The sequence below is a fragment of the Portunus trituberculatus genome, chromosome 21 (genome assembly GCF_017591435.1).
Source record: "Portunus trituberculatus isolate SZX2019 chromosome 21, ASM1759143v1, whole genome shotgun sequence".
Taxonomy (NCBI): Eukaryota; Metazoa; Arthropoda; class Malacostraca; order Decapoda; family Portunidae; genus Portunus; species Portunus trituberculatus.
Window position 1 is genome coordinate 3,956,875 of NC_059275.1, and position 17,500 is coordinate 3,974,374.

General features: G+C 43.5%; 1 protein-coding gene across 12 annotated transcripts in view; it reads right to left on the bottom strand.

The window, feature by feature from the left end:
• LOC123506910 (RNA binding protein fox-1 homolog 3-like) overlaps positions 1-17,500 on the bottom strand; it is a 561,911-nt gene that overhangs the window by 85,240 nt on the left and 459,171 nt on the right. The window lies entirely within an intron of this gene.

Here is a 17,500-nt window from a genome sequence, read left to right on the forward strand (position 1 = left end):
ATTCTTCTTCGTTGTTCGACTTTTTCTTTCCTCCTCCTTTTTTTTCCTTTTGGTTCAATTTGTTCATCTTCTTTAATGGTTTCCTGTAAATGTTTTCCTTCTTTGATCTCCTTCTATCTAATTTTCCTCCTCCTCCTCCTCCTCCTCCTCCTCCTCCTCTTTAGTCTAATTCTGTTCCCCATCTCCGTTACATAATGCGTTTCTTCTCTTCCTTTCCTCTCTGTCTCGTCTTCTTTTTACTGCTGTTCCCATTTCCCCCCTCTCCTCCTCCTCCTCCTCCTCCACTTCCATCTCTTTCCCTTCTTCCATCTTCTTTTCATCCTCTTGTTTCTCTCTTCTCTCTTCCTCATTCCTCTGTTCCCTGTACTTGTTTTCTGGTTTCCCTCTTCTCTCTTTATCAACGTTGTCTTTACCATTCACTCCTTTATCTGTTTTATCTTATTCCTCCTCCTCCTCCTCTTCTTCTTCTTCATATTCTTGTTTACGCCCAAAGTTATCAATTCCTACAGTACAGAAACGTGTAAATTTTCAGCCCCCGACCTCTCTCTCTCTCTCTCTCTCTCTCTCTCTCTCTCTCTCTCTCTTGTTTCGCTTATTCATTCATTCTTTCTCATTTTCTTTCTTCCTCTTCCTGCAACTCACTCACTCTCTCTCTCTCTCTCTCTCTCTCTCTCTCTCTCTCTCTCATTACGAAGTGTATTAAAGTAGCAGAAGCAAAAGCGAAAACGGAAACAAAGAAAAATACCGAGACAATTGTGGAATAAAAAAAATATAGAAAAGAAAATACAAATGTGGGAACCAGGAAAAAATTAGGAAAAAATGGACGAATCAGAGAAGAGGAAAATAATAAAAGACAAACGTGATCTACTTAACCCAGAGAGAGAGAGAGAGAGAGAGAGAGAGAGAGAGAGAGAGAGAGAGAGAGAGAGAGAGAGAGAGAGAGAGAGAGAGAGAGAGAGAGAGAGAGAGAGAGCACCTGTTTTTGCCCTTCAGACTGACTGTAGCTAAGAGGAGGAGGAGGAGGAGGAGGAGGAGGAGGAGGAGGAGGAGGAGGAGGAGGAGGAGGAGGAGAAGTGTCGCCAGCTGTTCAGTCTGTACCAGGTCTCCCTCCTTACTTGTGGTTCCTTCCTGTCCACCTTTTTGGGGCGTGGGCGTACACACACACACACACACACACACACACACACACACACACACACACACACACACACACACACACACACACACACACATTCTCTCTCTGGCTCTAAATTCCTCCTTTCTATTATGTAACTTACTAAATGTGGGAGAGAGAGAGAGAGAGAGAGAGAGAGAGAGAGAGAGAGAGAGAGAGAGAGAGAGAGAGAGAGAGAGAGAGAGAGAGAGAGAGAGAGAGAGAGAGAGAGAGAGAGAGGAGTCACGTGAAAGGAGGAGGAGGAGGAGGAGGAGGAGGAGGAGGAGGAGGAGGAGGAGGAGGAGGAGGAGGAGGAGGAGGAGGAAGCAACATGCACTAAATCAAAGGTCAGCTATATTTTTTTAACCAATCTTTAAATTTTTCACAAGATCTAAAACTCTCTCTCTCTCTCTCTCTCTCTCTCTTACAAATACCCCAAAACCAGACATGCCCCGCCCATACCCATCCCTCCCCTCTCCCCTCTCCCCATTTCCCTTATAAAGAGTCCCCGCCTCTCATACATTAGACACAGAATCCGTTTTCTGTTAGTTTTTTTATGCGCGTAGAAAACGTAAAAAAGGTGGAAGAAAACGACGCATGGGAGAATTTTGCGATATAAAAGGGAGGGAGAGAGAGAGAGAGAGAGGGAGGGAGGGAGGAAAGGAAGAGGAGGGAAGAGGACGGAAGGAGGAGGAGGAGTAGGAGGAGGAGGAAGCTGCTTTGGTAGTGGAGAGAAAGGAAAAGAGAGAGAGAGAGAGAGAGAGAGAGAGAGAGAGAGAGAGAGAGAGAGAGAGAGAGAGAGAGAGAGAGAGAGAGAGAGAGAGAGAGACGCTCCAAAAACACTTCACCCCAACCCAAAAACCTCTTTTCCCCCCACCTCTCCCCCTCCCTCCAATACCCCCTTCCTAACGCAAACTTAACTCTTTCCTCTCCCCCTTCCCCTCCCACCATTTAAGGCACATAAGAGCGAAAGTGAGCCGGTTCCACAAGCGACCCTGACCCCTATTGCTTTTTTTCTCTCTCTCTCTCTCTTCTCTTGCTTACAGTTGCTTGCTACGCGACATACGCTGAGAGAGAGAGAGAGAGAGAGAGAGAGAGAGAGAGAGAGAGAGAGAGAGAGAGAGAGAGAGAGAGAGAGAGAGAGAGAGAGAGAGAGAGAGAGAGTGCATTCCAGCCGACCTGTTTGCCAGCCAGGTTAGGCCAGGTGAGGTCAGGCCATGAGGAAGTGTTATTAATGAACAGGTGTTGTTGTTGTTGTTGTTGTTTACTCGATTTTTTGTCATTTTAGTAGTAGTAGTAGTAGTAGTAGTAGTAGTAGTAGTAGTAGTAGTAGTAGTAGTAGTAGTAGTAGTAGTAGAAGAAGAAGTAAAGGCAGATATTCCCTCCTCCACCACCACCACCACCACCACCACCATCACCATTACTGCTACTGCTACTACTACTACTACTACCACTAACTACACAATAATTACACCAATGTCACTCCCTCATATACATAAACACACCTTTCCAATACCCTTAACCTACCACCACCATCACCACCACCACAGCCATCATCATCACCACCACCACCACCACCACCACCACCACCACCACCACCACCACCACCACCACCACCACTTTAAAGCGAAGAGATAACAACTGCATGGTGTCGATCTATCTTGCAGGAGAGTTTAAAGAGAGAGAGAGAGAGAGAGAGAGAGAGAGAGAGAGAGAGAGAGAGAGAGAGAGAGAGAGAATTAGAGCGATAAGCACACTAGGTAATAACTTTTCCCTATCCCCCCCCCCTTGTCTCAGCCCCCTGTGGTTACAAAAATGGGGTGTGGGCGCCTTCCATGTGGTTGCCAGGTGTGTCCACGGGGGAGAGGGAGCCAATGGGGGATAGGGAAGGCATAGGGGGCCGACGGGGGCTCGAACCAGTGTACCGTGACTTGCCCTAGCAGCTGTCACCCTTACAGCCGCGTAGGGTGAAGCATAACACTGTCTTCCCCCTACCAGACTTCACAGGGCGTGGGACGAGGGTGAGAAATGTGCTTGTGTGCTCTCTCTCTCTCTCTCTCTCTCTCTCTCTCTCTCTCTCTCTCTCTACGATTTTTATTAATTTCATGCTTGTTTTTCTGACCACCACCACTACCACGACAACAAACATCAACACCTACTACTACTACTACTATTACTATTTCTATAACCAAGAGGGGAAACCAAGGAAAGTAACAGGAAATAAGATGTCTACTAACATAACAGCCTTAAGAAAGAAAACCAAGAGGGAAAAGAGGGGAAAACAGTGGGGACGGGAGAAGAGAGGGAAAAATTTATGAGAGTACTAAAACTGAAAATATGTTGAGAAAAGGGAGGAAAAAGACAAAAAAGGAAAGAGAGAAAGAAGAAAACACACTGTCTTTACTAACTTGAGCTGACCGATGAGTGAAGTAGAGTAAAGAAAAAAAAAAAAATCGGAGGAAGAAAAAGAAAAGAGAAACAAAAAACCTTTGAAAAAAAAAAACAACAACAACAACAACAACAACAACAACAACAACAAGTAGTAGTTAGTAATGGTGGTTGGTCGTCTTGGTGGCAGTAAGGAAAGGCGTGTCGATAAATGTTGCCACCACCACCACCACCACCACTAAGGGTAATGGCACCAACAAGACTGGCTCGAATGTATTGATTTTACCACTGAGGAGGAGGAGGAGGAGGAGGAGGAGGAGGAGGAGGAGGAGGAGGTATTGTAGACGAGTAGGGTAGAAAAGAAGAGGTAAAAGAAGAGATTGTTAATTAAAGGAGAGCGGCAAATTGATGGTGAAAGTGAGGAGGAGGAGGAGGAGGAGGAGGAGGAGGAGGAGGAGGAGGAGGAGGAGGAGGAGGAGGAGGAGGAGGAGGAGGAGGAGGAGGAGGTGGTGGCTCTTACTTTCCTACTTTAATGTGACCGTCAGTCCACACACACACACACACACACACACACACACACACACACACACACACACACACACACACACACACGAACAGTTAAAGGAAGTCACAAATCAATCAATTAAGAGCTATTACCATTCTGAACACGAGAAGAAAAAGAAGAAGAAGAAGAAGAAGAAGAAGAAGAAGAAAAGTGCCAGCCTCAGCATTTCCCAACTTCCTGTGCTAACATTGCGTAAAAATAGAAGAAAAATATGTATGAAAAAGAGAAAAATATTGCAGGAGATTCATCTTAAGCAGCAATTTCGTGACACTGACAAAACCCAGTAATCATAGAGGAGGAGGAGGAGGAGGAGGAGGAGGAGGAGGAGGAGGAGGAGGAGGAGGAGGAGGAGGAGGAGGAGGAGGAGGAGGAAATCTTACAACATAACTACATCTCATTTCTTTTTACATTTGCTTAGAGAAAATAAGGAGGAGGAGGAGGAGGAAAAATAAGGGAAAAACAGGAAAATAAATAAATGCGTAGGTATATAGATAAGGCAATTCGCTAGTCACAATAAGCAGCAGCAGCAGCAGCAGCAGCAGTAGTAGTAGTAGTAGTAGTAGTAGTAGTAGTAGTAGTAGTGGTGGTGGTGGTGGTTATATTTACAACTTTCTCCTAATTGCCTACGATCGTGAAATGGCGGATGATTGCTATAACGAGACATACGTAGAGGAGGCGGTGTGTTTATATCATTAGTGCTGGAGGAGGAGGAGGAGGAGGAGGAGGAGGAGGAGGAGGAGGAGGAGGAGGAGGAGAGGAGGAGGAGGAGGATTATAAGGTACAAGGAAAGTAAAGAAAAAGAAAAAAACGAAACGAAACAACTCCACCACCATCACCACAACCAACTACTACTACTACTACTACTACTATTGAGAGTGGGAGGGAAAGGAAGCGGCATGTGCATGAGTAGTAGTAGTGGTGGTGGTGGTGGTAGTGGTAGTAGTGGTAGTAGTAGTAGTAGTAGTAGTAGTAGTAGTAGTAGTAGTAGTAGTAGTAGTAGTAGCAGCGGCGGTGGAAGAAAGAAAGTAAGAAAGAAAGAACGAAAGAAAAAGAAAGAAGGGAGGGAGGGAGGGAGGGAGGGAGGGAGGGAGGGAGGGAGGGAGCAAGATATTAATTGGAAACGGAATAAAAGATAAGAAGGATAAGAATGATTGGGAAACGAAAGAATAAAAGATGATTAGGGAATGAAGGAAGAAAGGATGAGTCGGAATGAAGGAAAGATAGGATGACTGGGAACGAAGGAAAGAATCAGGAGGCATTAGCAGGAGGAAAGAAAAATGAAGGGATAGACTGCGAGGAAAGAAATAACAGATAAAAATAAAAAGGTAATATTTCCTGAGATTAATTACCATAACCACCACCACCACCACCACCACTACTACCTTCTCCTCCTTCAATAACATACACTCCATCTTCACCACAGACCCATAGATCACCACCTCCTCCTACTCCTTCAATTACTCCCCATATACCCACTCATCTCCACCATCCACTTAACATGACCTAATCTCCACGTACCCTTCCTCCTCCTCCTCTTCCAGTTAATCAGAAAGCAACCAACCTCCACCTTAAATACATCCATTTCGAGAGAGAGAGAGAGAGAGAGAGAGAGAGAGAGAGAGAGAGAGAGAGAGAGAGAGAGAGAGAGAGAGAGAACGCAAATTTAGTGAGGTTACGACACATACGCACCAAGCCAGGTCACACACAGCAGGAGGAGGAGGAGGAAAGTGATGGGGGGTGACTTAGGTATAAGGGAGGGGCTTCTTGCCAAATACACACACACACACACACACACACACATGATTAGCTTCAATACAAGAGGAGTGGTCTGCGAGGGCTAAAAATAAGGTGTTTGAAGGTATAGCCAAGTAACTGTACACGAGAGAGAGAGAACGAACGCGCGCACACAATAGTTGGCCAGCTGGCGTGCTTGTGTTTGTGGAGAGAGAGAGAGAGAGAGAGAGAGAGAGAGAGAGAGAGAGAGAGAGAGAGAGAGAGAGAGAGAGATTTGTGTGTGGGTGAATGGACTGAGTGTATCTAACTGCTCCAAGTTATAGCGGTTTCTCTCTCTCTCTCTCTCTCTCTCTCTCTCTCTCTCTCTCTCTCTCTCTCCACAAACACAAGCACGCCAGCTGGCCAACTATTGTGTGCGCGCGTTCGTGTGTGTTCGCGACTAACTGCGAGGAGGAGGAGGAGGAGGAGGAGGAGGAGGAGGAGGAGGAGGAGGAGGAGGAGGAGGAGGACATAAATTTTCTATCAAAAGATTTTTCATAAACAAATATGGATAAAAACACGAATTTGGAGAACAATAACAAGAAGACGATGATGATAATGATGATGATGATGAGGAGGAGGAGGAAGATTGACGTCCCACAAACATTCAGCCGGCAGTGTCAAGGTGTGGTCGTGGTGGTGGTGGTGGTGGTGGTGGTGATGTACAGGTGGGCGCGGCTACAAGTGAAGCACAAGAAGCATTACCTGTAGAACCCATCAGGAGCCAACGCCCTCTCTCTCTCTCTCTCTCTCTCAACGACAAATAAATAAATAAATAAATAAAATAAAAAAATAAAGAAAGAAGCAGAACTAAAAGAAACTAACTAACTCAAATAAAGTGAAAATAAGAAAAAAAGAAAAAATCAAGTGGAAAAAATAAATAAATAAAAAAACTGAGAGCACGAGCAACATCCCACCATGACCATGAACGTATATGTGTGTGTGTGTGTGTGTGTGTGTGTGTGTGTGTGTGTGTGTGTGTGTGTGTGTGTGTGTGTGTGCGCGCCTGCCTCCGCCACAGTACATTTCAAACACCACTCACACATGACCTCCAATACTCTCGATAGGTGCCTGATGTACACGTCCTCCCGCCGGCGCCACCTTCAGGAGACCATCTGTGGGGAGGGGTGGTGGTGGTGGGAGGTGTTGGTCATGTAAGGCTACATAGAGGCGGCCGCGTGTATACGGCTGGACTGAATAATTAACCTTGCATTGTCTTGTCTTGTCTTCTGAAACACTACCACGCGCCACACCTGTACACTCAAAAGTAACCAGGTTTTCAAGGATGTTTTTGTGGTTTTGTAGAGACAGGTTAAAAGATTCTAGATTAAAAAACGTTCAAACATGTATATTCAAAAGGTTCCCGGGTTTTCAAGGGTGTTTTTTGTGGTTTTGTAGTGACAGGTTAACAAGATTCTAGATTGAAAAAGGCTCTACGTAACTTGTATATTCAAAAGGTTCCTGCGTTTTCAAGGGTGTCTTTGTGGTTTTGTAGTGACAAGTTAACAACATTCTAGACTCAAAAAGGCTTGAAGTAACCTGTATATTCAAAAGTTAACCAGGCTTTCAAGGGTGTTTTTGTGGTTCTACAGTGACAGATTAACAAGATTTCTGCCTCTATACTTAAAATAACTAAGTAACCTGAATATTTAAAAAGTACAAATGTTTTCAAGGGTGTTTTCGTGGTTCCAGTGACAGACAGATGAACAGAACTTCTGCGTCTCTATACCCAAAAGATTCTAAGTCACAAGTGGTTTCTGATGGTATTTTTAAGGTTCCATACAGATTAACACGCTTTGTGCCCCTTCATTACATTCATTAATGCTCTGCTTGAAGTTACACGGCTTTCTTCGCATCTTTACGATTCTAGTGACGTATTAATAATTCTGCCTTGCTATCAGGATATCACGATAGAAAACCCAGCTAATCATCTCTGTAGCCCTTGAAATCAGCCGCAGTGAAAACGAGAGATTAGAGTCGGAATAATGGGCAACCTTCACTAGATTCAAAAGCTTCTAGTTAAAATTATATATGTTTTGCAGTGTTTCTATGGTTCTAGTGACATATCAGGAACATTTCAGCATCATTAACTGGAATAAAATAAGAAAATAAAATACTCTCGAGAATCAGGCAAATCATCTCCGTGGCCTTTGGAAACAGTAGCAGTTAGGATTAGGTTAGGTCAGGTCAGGTCAGGTCAGGTAGGTTAGGTTAGGTTAGGTTAGATTAGATTAAATCATGTTAGGTAAGGAGAACAAAGCAGTGGTTAAAGCGTTGCCATTGTCTCGGCGCCAGAGCTAAGTAAGGGAAGCACTGGGATTGTTCTTGTTTTTGCTTGCTTTTTTTATACCTTGTTTTTATGGCCTCGTTAAGCCACAAGGTCAAGCGAAGGAGAGAGAGAGAGAAAAAAAAAAAAACACACACAGGGAGAGACAGCGAGAAGAAAAAAAAGAACTACTATAGAAGGATCGAGAAGAGAGACGATCTTGTTTATTCATCAAGAGCAACGTTCATTTGCATCTCGATTGATTTCCTTCGCACGCACGGTACAAGGCGACTGTGAAAGGGAGAGAGTTGTGTGCGTGTCTGTATGTGTGTATCCAGAATGCGACCAGCGCCTGTCAACCTTTTATTATTCATCCAGCAAATAAATTTCAAGCCGAGGGGCGCGCAGCGATACATACATGCAGACTGGTATGCATATTCAGGGGCGTGACGGCAGGCGGGGAGTGTGAGAGGAGAGGTGAGCATGTACAAGCAGAGTCGCGGCGGGTATAGATAGGGCTGGTATTCTCAAGCACTGATTCATCTTCACTATTTCAAAAGGCTTTATTTAAACTTACACGACTTTTAAGGTGTTTTTAAAGTTCTATTGGCAGTGACAAGATTTTTTTTATCATTAACTGGAAAAACACTTGAAAATCCTGCCAATCAGCTCTGTGGTCTTGAAATAGTCGTGGTGGGAGACTAAAGCGTTTCTGAATACGGATCTAGCTAGGACTGCTGGTGGGGCGGTGCAGGGGTGGGAGTGGAGTAGGGAGGGGGAGGGAGAGGGTTCAATTGGGTCATTCTGTTCAAATATCCAGTCATTCAGGAAGTTTCACCATAAATCGCTTGGCATTATTAGTGACGCGAATTCCTGTTTGTGTTACGTCACCTGTATAATTGCTAACTTTATTTATCTATTTTTTAGTTGTTTTGTCAAGTCTAGTCAGTCAGTCAGTCAGTCATCTAGCCAATCATTCAATCGTTCAGTCAGTCAGTCAGTCAATCAGCCGACCACTAACAAAGCAAGTGAGTGAGCGAGGCAGCAGTGGACAGGTCAGACACAAGCATGACATATCGAGAGAGCAAAGTTTAAATCACGGAAATAACGTTGTAACAATATCTCATAAAACGTTCCTCTCCACCACCACCACCACACACAACCACACAATGATCAGAGAGAGAGAGAGAGAGAGAGAGAGAGAGAGAGAGAGAGAGAGAGAGAGAGAGAGAGAGAGAGAGAGAGAGAGAGAGAGAGAGAGAGAGAGAGAGAGAGAGAGAGAGAGAGAATATTCACTTAATAGTCAAAAGAAGAACGTGATCTCGGAAACGTTCAAGGGTTTGAGAGAGAGAGAGAGAGAGAGAGAGAGAGAGAGAGAGAGAGAGAGAGAGAGAGAGAGAGAGAGAGAGAGAGAGAGAGAGAGAGAGAGAGAGAGAGAGAGAGACGAGCTAGCAAGACTCAACACAACCATTTACTTTCCAGGTGAGTCAGACAGGTAGACCCGCGCCTAACGTAAATAGCAAGGCAGGGTCCGTGACAGCCGCGCCAACATGTCACGTCACAAATACATCTGAGCGCCTCAAACTTTACCTTGGCACACCGCAAGGCAGGAGGAGGAAGGGATACACGCACTCACTCCTCTGCTGGACTAACTGGTTACTGAGTCTAGCGTCACTGCTCTTGCTAGTAATAATAAACTGGTTCTTGTAATACTAATGTTCTTCCTGCTTTCCTCCTACTTCTACTAATGATTATATAACTGATGAACTGTTTTTTTATACTCCTCCTCCTCCTCCTCCTCCTACTACTACTACTACTACTACTACTATTACTACTACTACCAATCTTTATCTGATTCTTATTACTTTCATTAAATTTTACTCTTACCAACTCTCTCTCTCTCTCTCTCTCTCGTCCATCACTGCTGCTCCTCTTTCTCTTCCCATACATAACCCTTCATACTCCCTCCTCCCTCCCTCGCTCGCCGCCCCCCTCCCGTGCATCACCAAGCACCCTCTCACCACACACAGGTGCACCATTAATTGATCACCATCGCAACACCTCCGCCTTGTCACCAGTTTGAAGGTGTACCCATAGTGGACCAAACCGGAAAAACTCTCTCTCTCTCTCTCTCTCTCTCTCTCTCTCTCTCTCTGACATTTTTTTAGGGGATTACTTGAAAATATCCTGTTTTTATTTACTTTTTTTTTATTTATGTATGAATTAATAATATAATTTTGTAAGTATCGTAGTGTTTATTTTTTTGTGTTTTTGTACATTTATTCAGGAAATAGACATGGCATTATAGACAAATATATTAGGCCTATGTCACCTTATGAATTGACTGGCATTCTCTCCTAAGTCAGTAAAATAGATAAATAAATAAATAAATAATAATAAAAATAAATAAATAAATAAAAACAGGCCTTTATTTCCTGCAGTACACGCTATTAATGTAAAATCTGGACCAATAAATACCTCTCTCTCTCTCTCTCTCTCTCTCAAGGCAACACACGCCCGTTCCCGAAGGCGCGTGTGTAAAGTAAATGTAAACTATGCAAGAGGAGAAATCAACAAATAAACCATTACGAATATACCACACGAAGGAGGCAAGGATGGTGTGTGTGTGTGTGTGTGTGTGTGTGTGTGTGTGTGTGTGTGTGTGTGTGTGTGTGTGTGTGTGTGTGTGTGTGTGTGTGTGTGTAAGAATTATGAGTGCGTACCGTGTCTCCTTAGCCCTCCTTTAGCCTTGAGGGAACTGTGAGGGAAGAAGGAAGGGAAGGATGCAAGGACTGGAAGGATTGGGAGGTGAGAAATAGGGGAAAAAACAAGAAAACAAAATAATAGAAAAAAACACGTCAATTAAAGAAAAGATAGGATGAGAGAGAGAGAGAGAGAGAGAGAGAGAGAGAGAGAGAGAGAGAGAGAGAGAGAGAGAGAGAGAGAGAGAGAGAGAGAGAGAGAGAGAGAGAGAGAGAGAGAGAGAGAGATCAGAAGGCGTGACGATGGATACCTGAGGCCACAACAACACACCTGACGGAATGTTGACCTTGACACTTTGAACACGAAAAAATAAGAAAAAAAAAAAAGAATAAAAACAAGAAAAAAAGAAAATGGGAGAAACATCTTTAAATGAAAACTCGTAAATCTTGAGGAGAAAAAGATAAAAAGAGAATGAAAAAACGTGACGAAGCTTAAAAAAGGGAGAATTTGGCGTTTTAAGTGAAAAATGAAGAAGAGAAAGAGGAATTTATTTACGAGTACAAGAAAAAAAAAGTAAAGAGAAAAATTGAAGAGATTAAAAGAAACTGGATGTCTGTCTGTCTGTCTTATAACTTGTTGTGTCTAAAACTTAACAATAAAAGTATACAGATAAAATAAAGTAAATAAATATTCTGCACACATCATCGCGTAAAGCTTAAGAGAAAATATCAATGTGGTGAAATGCAAGTAAATATAAATAAAATAAAGATCTGAATACATCTTGGTGCCAAAAATCTGTCTTTATTTTTGTCTCGTATCTTCCTCCTCCACTCTCACTCTCTCTCTCTCTCTCTCTCTCTCTCTCTTCTCTTATTTTCTTCATCCATTTCCTCTTTTCCTCCTTTCTCTAATTCTTCCTCCTACTCTTACTCTTCTACTTTCTTTTCCTTATTCCTTTCCTTCTTTTCCTTTCTTCTTCCTCCTACTCTTACTACTCTTTCTCTTCTTCACTCCTCTATACTCCTTTTTTAATATTATTCTTCCTACTCTTCCTCCTCCACTTCTTCTCAATCTTCCTCACTCCTTCTATCTTCCTCCTCCACTTTCTTTACTCCCTTCTTATCTTCCTCCTCCTCCTCTTACTTCTCCACTCTCTCTCTCTCTCTCTCTCTCTCTCTTCCTCATTCCTTTTATATTTCTCCTCCTCTTAATCCTCCACTTCCTTTACTCCAATCGTATCTTCTTCCTACTCTTCTTACTCCTCCACTTCCTCTCTCTCTCTCTCTCTCTCTCTCTCTCTCTCACTTCTTTACTCTTTCTTCTTCTATTCCTTCTCTATCATTATCTTTTACATCTTTTTCCTCATCTTTCATTCCTCAACCTTCTTCCATCATCTTTCATTCATATCTACGTCTGTTTTCCTCTTCAGTCTTAACCTTCACCTCTTTCCTTTTTTGTTTACTCCAGATTACTATTTCCGCTTTATTCTTATTCGTCTATGTCTCTCCTTCTCTTCCCTTCTTTTATCTATTTATTTATTCATCCTTTATTTATATTCTCCATGTGTCACTTCATCTTTCAACCTCGCTTCCTCTCTTTCTCTCTCTCTCCCTACCCCCCTTTCTCTTTCTTTCTCTCTCTCCTTGAATAGCCAACAACCACCAAAACACACACACACACACACACACACACACACACACACACACACAGAATGCAATGCGCGTGTCACCTGGCCATAACTCACGATGCAATGGACCAATTAGCAGCTTCACCTTCGGACACACCTGTTGTCATATTAAAGGGGGGGAGGGGGATGTCTGAGGGGGAAGGGGGGCCATAATGAGATGAGGAGGGGGGGAGAGAGGGAAGGGGGTCTAATAATTCTGTTAAAAATGAAGATGATTCGTTATGGATAGGAGGAGGAGGAGGAGGAGGAGGAGGAGGAGGAGGAGGAGGAGGAGAGACAATGTTGGATGGAAAGAAAAAAAATAAATAATGTAAGTGAAAATAAAGAAAAAAACTAAAAGGAATTAATAACGAAAGGAAAGAAAGAGAAAGAAGAAAAAAGAAAGTGAAAAAACAAGCAAGAATAAGAACTGAAGAAAAGAACGAAGCGTGTGAAGAAAAATGAAAGAAGGAAGCAAGAAAAAAAAAAAAAAAGAAAGACAAAGGTAGAGAAAAAAAGAAAGATAAAAAAGAAAAAAGTAAAGAAAGGGAGGTGAAGGAAATAATGACAGAAAAGAAACAAGAAAGAAAGAAAGGAAGAATGGAGGGAAGGAAGAAAGAAGGAAAAAAAGTAAGGGAGGAAGAAGGAAAGAAAGAAAGAAAGAATGGTGGGGAAGGAAGGAAGGAAGGAAGGAAGGAAGGAAGGAAGGAAGGAAGGAAGGAAGAAAACCAGACTTGCAACTCTTCAACTATAAATCATTCAGTCACAGTCAAGGTCAGCTGATGGACCAAACTCTCTCTCTCTCTCTCTCTCTCTCTCTCTCTCTCTCTCTGTAGCTTTTACCTTTTTACATCTCTCCCCTTTATCAATTTTACTTTCAGGTCAACGGACAGAGAGAGAGAGAGAGAGAGAGAGAGAGAGAGAGAGAGAGAGAGAGAGAGAGAGAGAGAGAGAGAGAGAGAGAGAGAGAGACTTAAATGCTTTCTCGAATCGCACTCTATCCCCCGCAGTCCTATCTCTATCTCTATCTCTCTCTCTAGCTGTGAGTGAGTGAGAAAGCGAGAGAGGTAAGGAAAGATCCAAAGGAGAAATGGAAGAAGAAAGAATGAAGAAGAAGAAGAAGAAGAAGAAGAAGAAGAAGAAGAAGAAGAAGAAGAAGAAGAAGAAGAAGAAGAAGAAGAAGAAGAAGAAGAAGAAGAAGAAGAAGAAGAAGAAGAAGAAGAAGAAGAAGAAGAAGAAGAAGAAGAAGAAGAAGAAGAAGAAGAAGAAGAAGAAGAAGAAGACCACCACTACCACCACCACAACCACCACTACCACAACGACAACCACCACCACCACCACCACCACGAACAACAACAACAACAACACTAATGACAAGAGCGTGGGAATTATGGATGGCAGAGGACACGGCACTCACTCAGGGCAATAATTATGTCAGTCATGTGCCCAGGAGCCTCTAAGGACACTCAAGGACATGGTGGTGGTGGTGGTGATGCCCTTGAGTTGATGAGCTGGCATGTCTCTTTTACTCCTTCAACTGACCACCACCACCATCATCACCACCACCACACACACACCTGTCTACACCTGAGCGGCAAGTCACTTAACATTCTTTATTAGGGCATGTAAATTAAGATGTTTTATTGGTTTCGTCTCCTTATGGAAATTGTCTTGTACCTTGAATCATGTCCACTTTTCTCTCTCTCTCTCTCTCTCTCTCTCTCTCTCTCTCTCTCTCTCTCTCTCTCTCTCTCTCATCTGCCTTTTTTATATAATGCTAATCAAATAGACCCAAAATACAGTCAAGCAAAATAAACAAAACATCAATGAACGAAATTAAGAAGAAAAAAAGTGTTATTGCAAAGCGAACGTAATTGCCAATCACCAAAACGTTAACAGGACAAAAAGGTAAAAAAAAGTTACAATCACGCCAGTCAATTTAGTTCCGTTGGCGCCGTGCTGTGTTGACTTCCCGCTTGTCTGACGCTCGCCTGCTGCTGTTGGCAAGACTTATTGTTCGCGATTCTTCCAGTACACACGAGGCTCATCTAGAGTTCACATGGTGCGTTTGCCTCGTCAAGTCCAGTGTTTGTTGCGTAACTTAATCCCTTCAATACTGGGCCACATTTTTTACCTTGAGACTTGTGTATGATTAGACTATTTTACTGACATTAGGAAGGGTCTATGGAGGTAAGAAGATTAATGGCTGGACTCTTCACTATTTCAGTCCCCATATGAGTTCCTGAAGCTCTATTAAATCTTACAGTCCTAATAGTAAGCAGATTTTTTTTTTTTTTCATGTAGGAGGGAAAACTACCAAGGGGATAAAAATGAATTAGAAAAAAAAAGGCCCACTTGAACTACACTTACACATTTTTTGTTCATATACTGAGTCATTGCTGAGTCTCCTATGCTCGTTAAAAAAAAAAAAAAAAACACACAATAACTAAAAATAAATACAAACAAACAGATTCACTCATTAATTCTCCGGCCAAAAATGCTTCAAACCCGATACAATCTCACTCCCAAACACACCCACACACACACTACCTTCAAACACAAAAATTTAACCCTCACTCACTCATTACTTCTCCCCAAAAGCGCTCCTTCTACTCATTACTCCTCAGGCTTAAACATTCTACCGTCTCCCTCATCATTCTTCGCTCCAAACCAGGTAATTTAAACAGCAATATGGGAAGGTAACTCATTGTCTACCTTTCACCTTTCATCCCCACACCAACCCACCCACTACCCATCCACCCACCAACCCACTCCGGCCAAGGTAAAGCGGCAGGTAGGTTAGGTAGGTGGAGGTAAGGGGGTACATACAGGTAAACAGGAAGGCGTGGGAAGGGCGCTACCAACAGGTGAGTAAAGGGAGGTGGGGGCGGGGAGTTCAATAGGTATGGGGGAGGAAAATGGGAGGATATCTAGGGGTGTTTTCAAAGATAGAGGGACAGGTATGGGTTGTTTATATGGTGGGGAGGGAAATGGGGAGGCGGTGATGGGGAGGACGATTGTAAAGGAAGATGGGAAGAAGATAGGAGAAAGAAAAGTCGGGGAGAAAGAATAATGAGGGAGGGTTTAGAAGAATGGAGGAAAATAGGAGGAAAAAGGGAAGACGGAAGGGGTAAGATAAGAGAAAACTCGGGGAGAAAGAGAATGAGGGAAGGTTTATGACAGACAAGGAAAATGAGGGGAAAAAAAAAGTTGGGAGACTGAAAGTGTTGAGGAAAGATTGAGAATTTGGAAGTAAACGTGAAGGAAAGACGGAAAAAACAAAAACAAAATAAGGAAAGACTGGGTTGAAAAATTAATGACACGTGAGAGAAGGAAAGGCGGGAGACAGGTGGACATTTAAAGGGAAAGATAAAAGATGCAGACTATGGAGGAATGCAAGGCTGAGGCAAGGCAAGGCTGAGGCGAGGCGAGGCGAGGCGAGGCGAGGCGAGGGTACACTGCTGGTCAACAGGCATGAGCAACATTTTAAAGTAACTTCCACAGTGTTTCGTGTTTTCTCTTCCTTCTTAGATCCGTATTCAGAAACGCTTTGCTCTCTCATCACGACTATTTTCCAAGGCCACAGAGATGATTAGCGGGATTTTCTAGAGTGTTTCTCCTGTTGATAATGTAGAAATCTTGCCAATCTGCCTCTAGAACCGTACAACCAACTTAATTTAAAAACGCGTGTAAATTTAAATAAAGCCTTTGAAATAGGAGGTAAAGTGTAGAAGTGTTTGAGAATACGATACAGCGAGACTCGTTAAGGCACTGCAAGCGTTCATTATGGTAATTCTTAAAGACCGAAGTGATAATTAGTCTGGTTCTCATGCTTGGTTTTTTTTTCACTCAAGATGAAGGAACCTTATTAAACTACCACTGGAATCACGAAAACACTGACATCAACGCCTCAGCAGACAAGGAACAAGAACTAAATAAAAAAAAAAAGTGCCTCGGAGTTATTACAAATGCACATCACACACGTACACTGATAAACTGAACCAAACTGAACTGAACTCTCTTGAAAATCTTGACAACTTCCACAAGACCGAGTGAAAAGGACGTAATAACACGACAATTTTGAGAAGCCATTCCTGGACCACCACGCACACTCCCTCAACACCTGAACAATATTCCAGTACATGAGACTTCGGGACTACGAGGGGAGACAACACGGTGCGGAGAAATAGGTAGCATATTTATCGACTCCTATCCATGACTAGCACGCGAAGGACGGCAGGAGAGAGAGAAAAGTGAAGGGGGTAAGGGGAAGGAAGAAAGGGAAGGGGTGAAGGGAAGCGGGGAGGGGAGGGGAGGGGAGGGGGTAAAAGGGAGGGGGTGAAGGGAGATCTCAGTACTTTTTTAACTTTGGATAATCCTTTGACCGTTTTCATTTTGGGACTGGTCTCTCAGTAGACCTTTTATATAAATTTTGTTACCCTTGGCCAGAGGAGTGAAGATAGGTTATGTAACTAGTGAGGGGTGGTGGAAAGGTGTGAAGGAAGCAACAGGAGCAACAGCAGCAGTAGTAGCAGCAGTAAGGCCCACCTGAGAACCTTCACCTGCTGCACCATTCATGGGAAAGATTAGGGTCAGGTTAGGTTAAGTAACTGGTGAAGGGCGGTGGGAAGGTGAGAAGGGCAACAACAGCAACAACGGCAGTAGTAGTAAGCCACCTGGGAACCTTCACCTGCTGAGCCATTCACGGGAAAGTCTAGGGTCACACACACTACCTTGACCCTTCCTTCACCCCCCAAACCCCATACCCACACCCCCTTCACGCCAAGGCAGGCCAGGCAGTTCGTGTCTTCACCGCACCAAGGAGATCCGGTGGGGCCACAACACACCTGTTTGACCCGCACACCTGGCGCCACACCGCAGACCTCACCCATTCACCACTCCCTGACGCAAAACTCATTATCTGGACCCGCCGGAAAGGGAGAGAAGAGAGAAGAGATGAGAGGGAGAGGAAAACCACCTGCATTT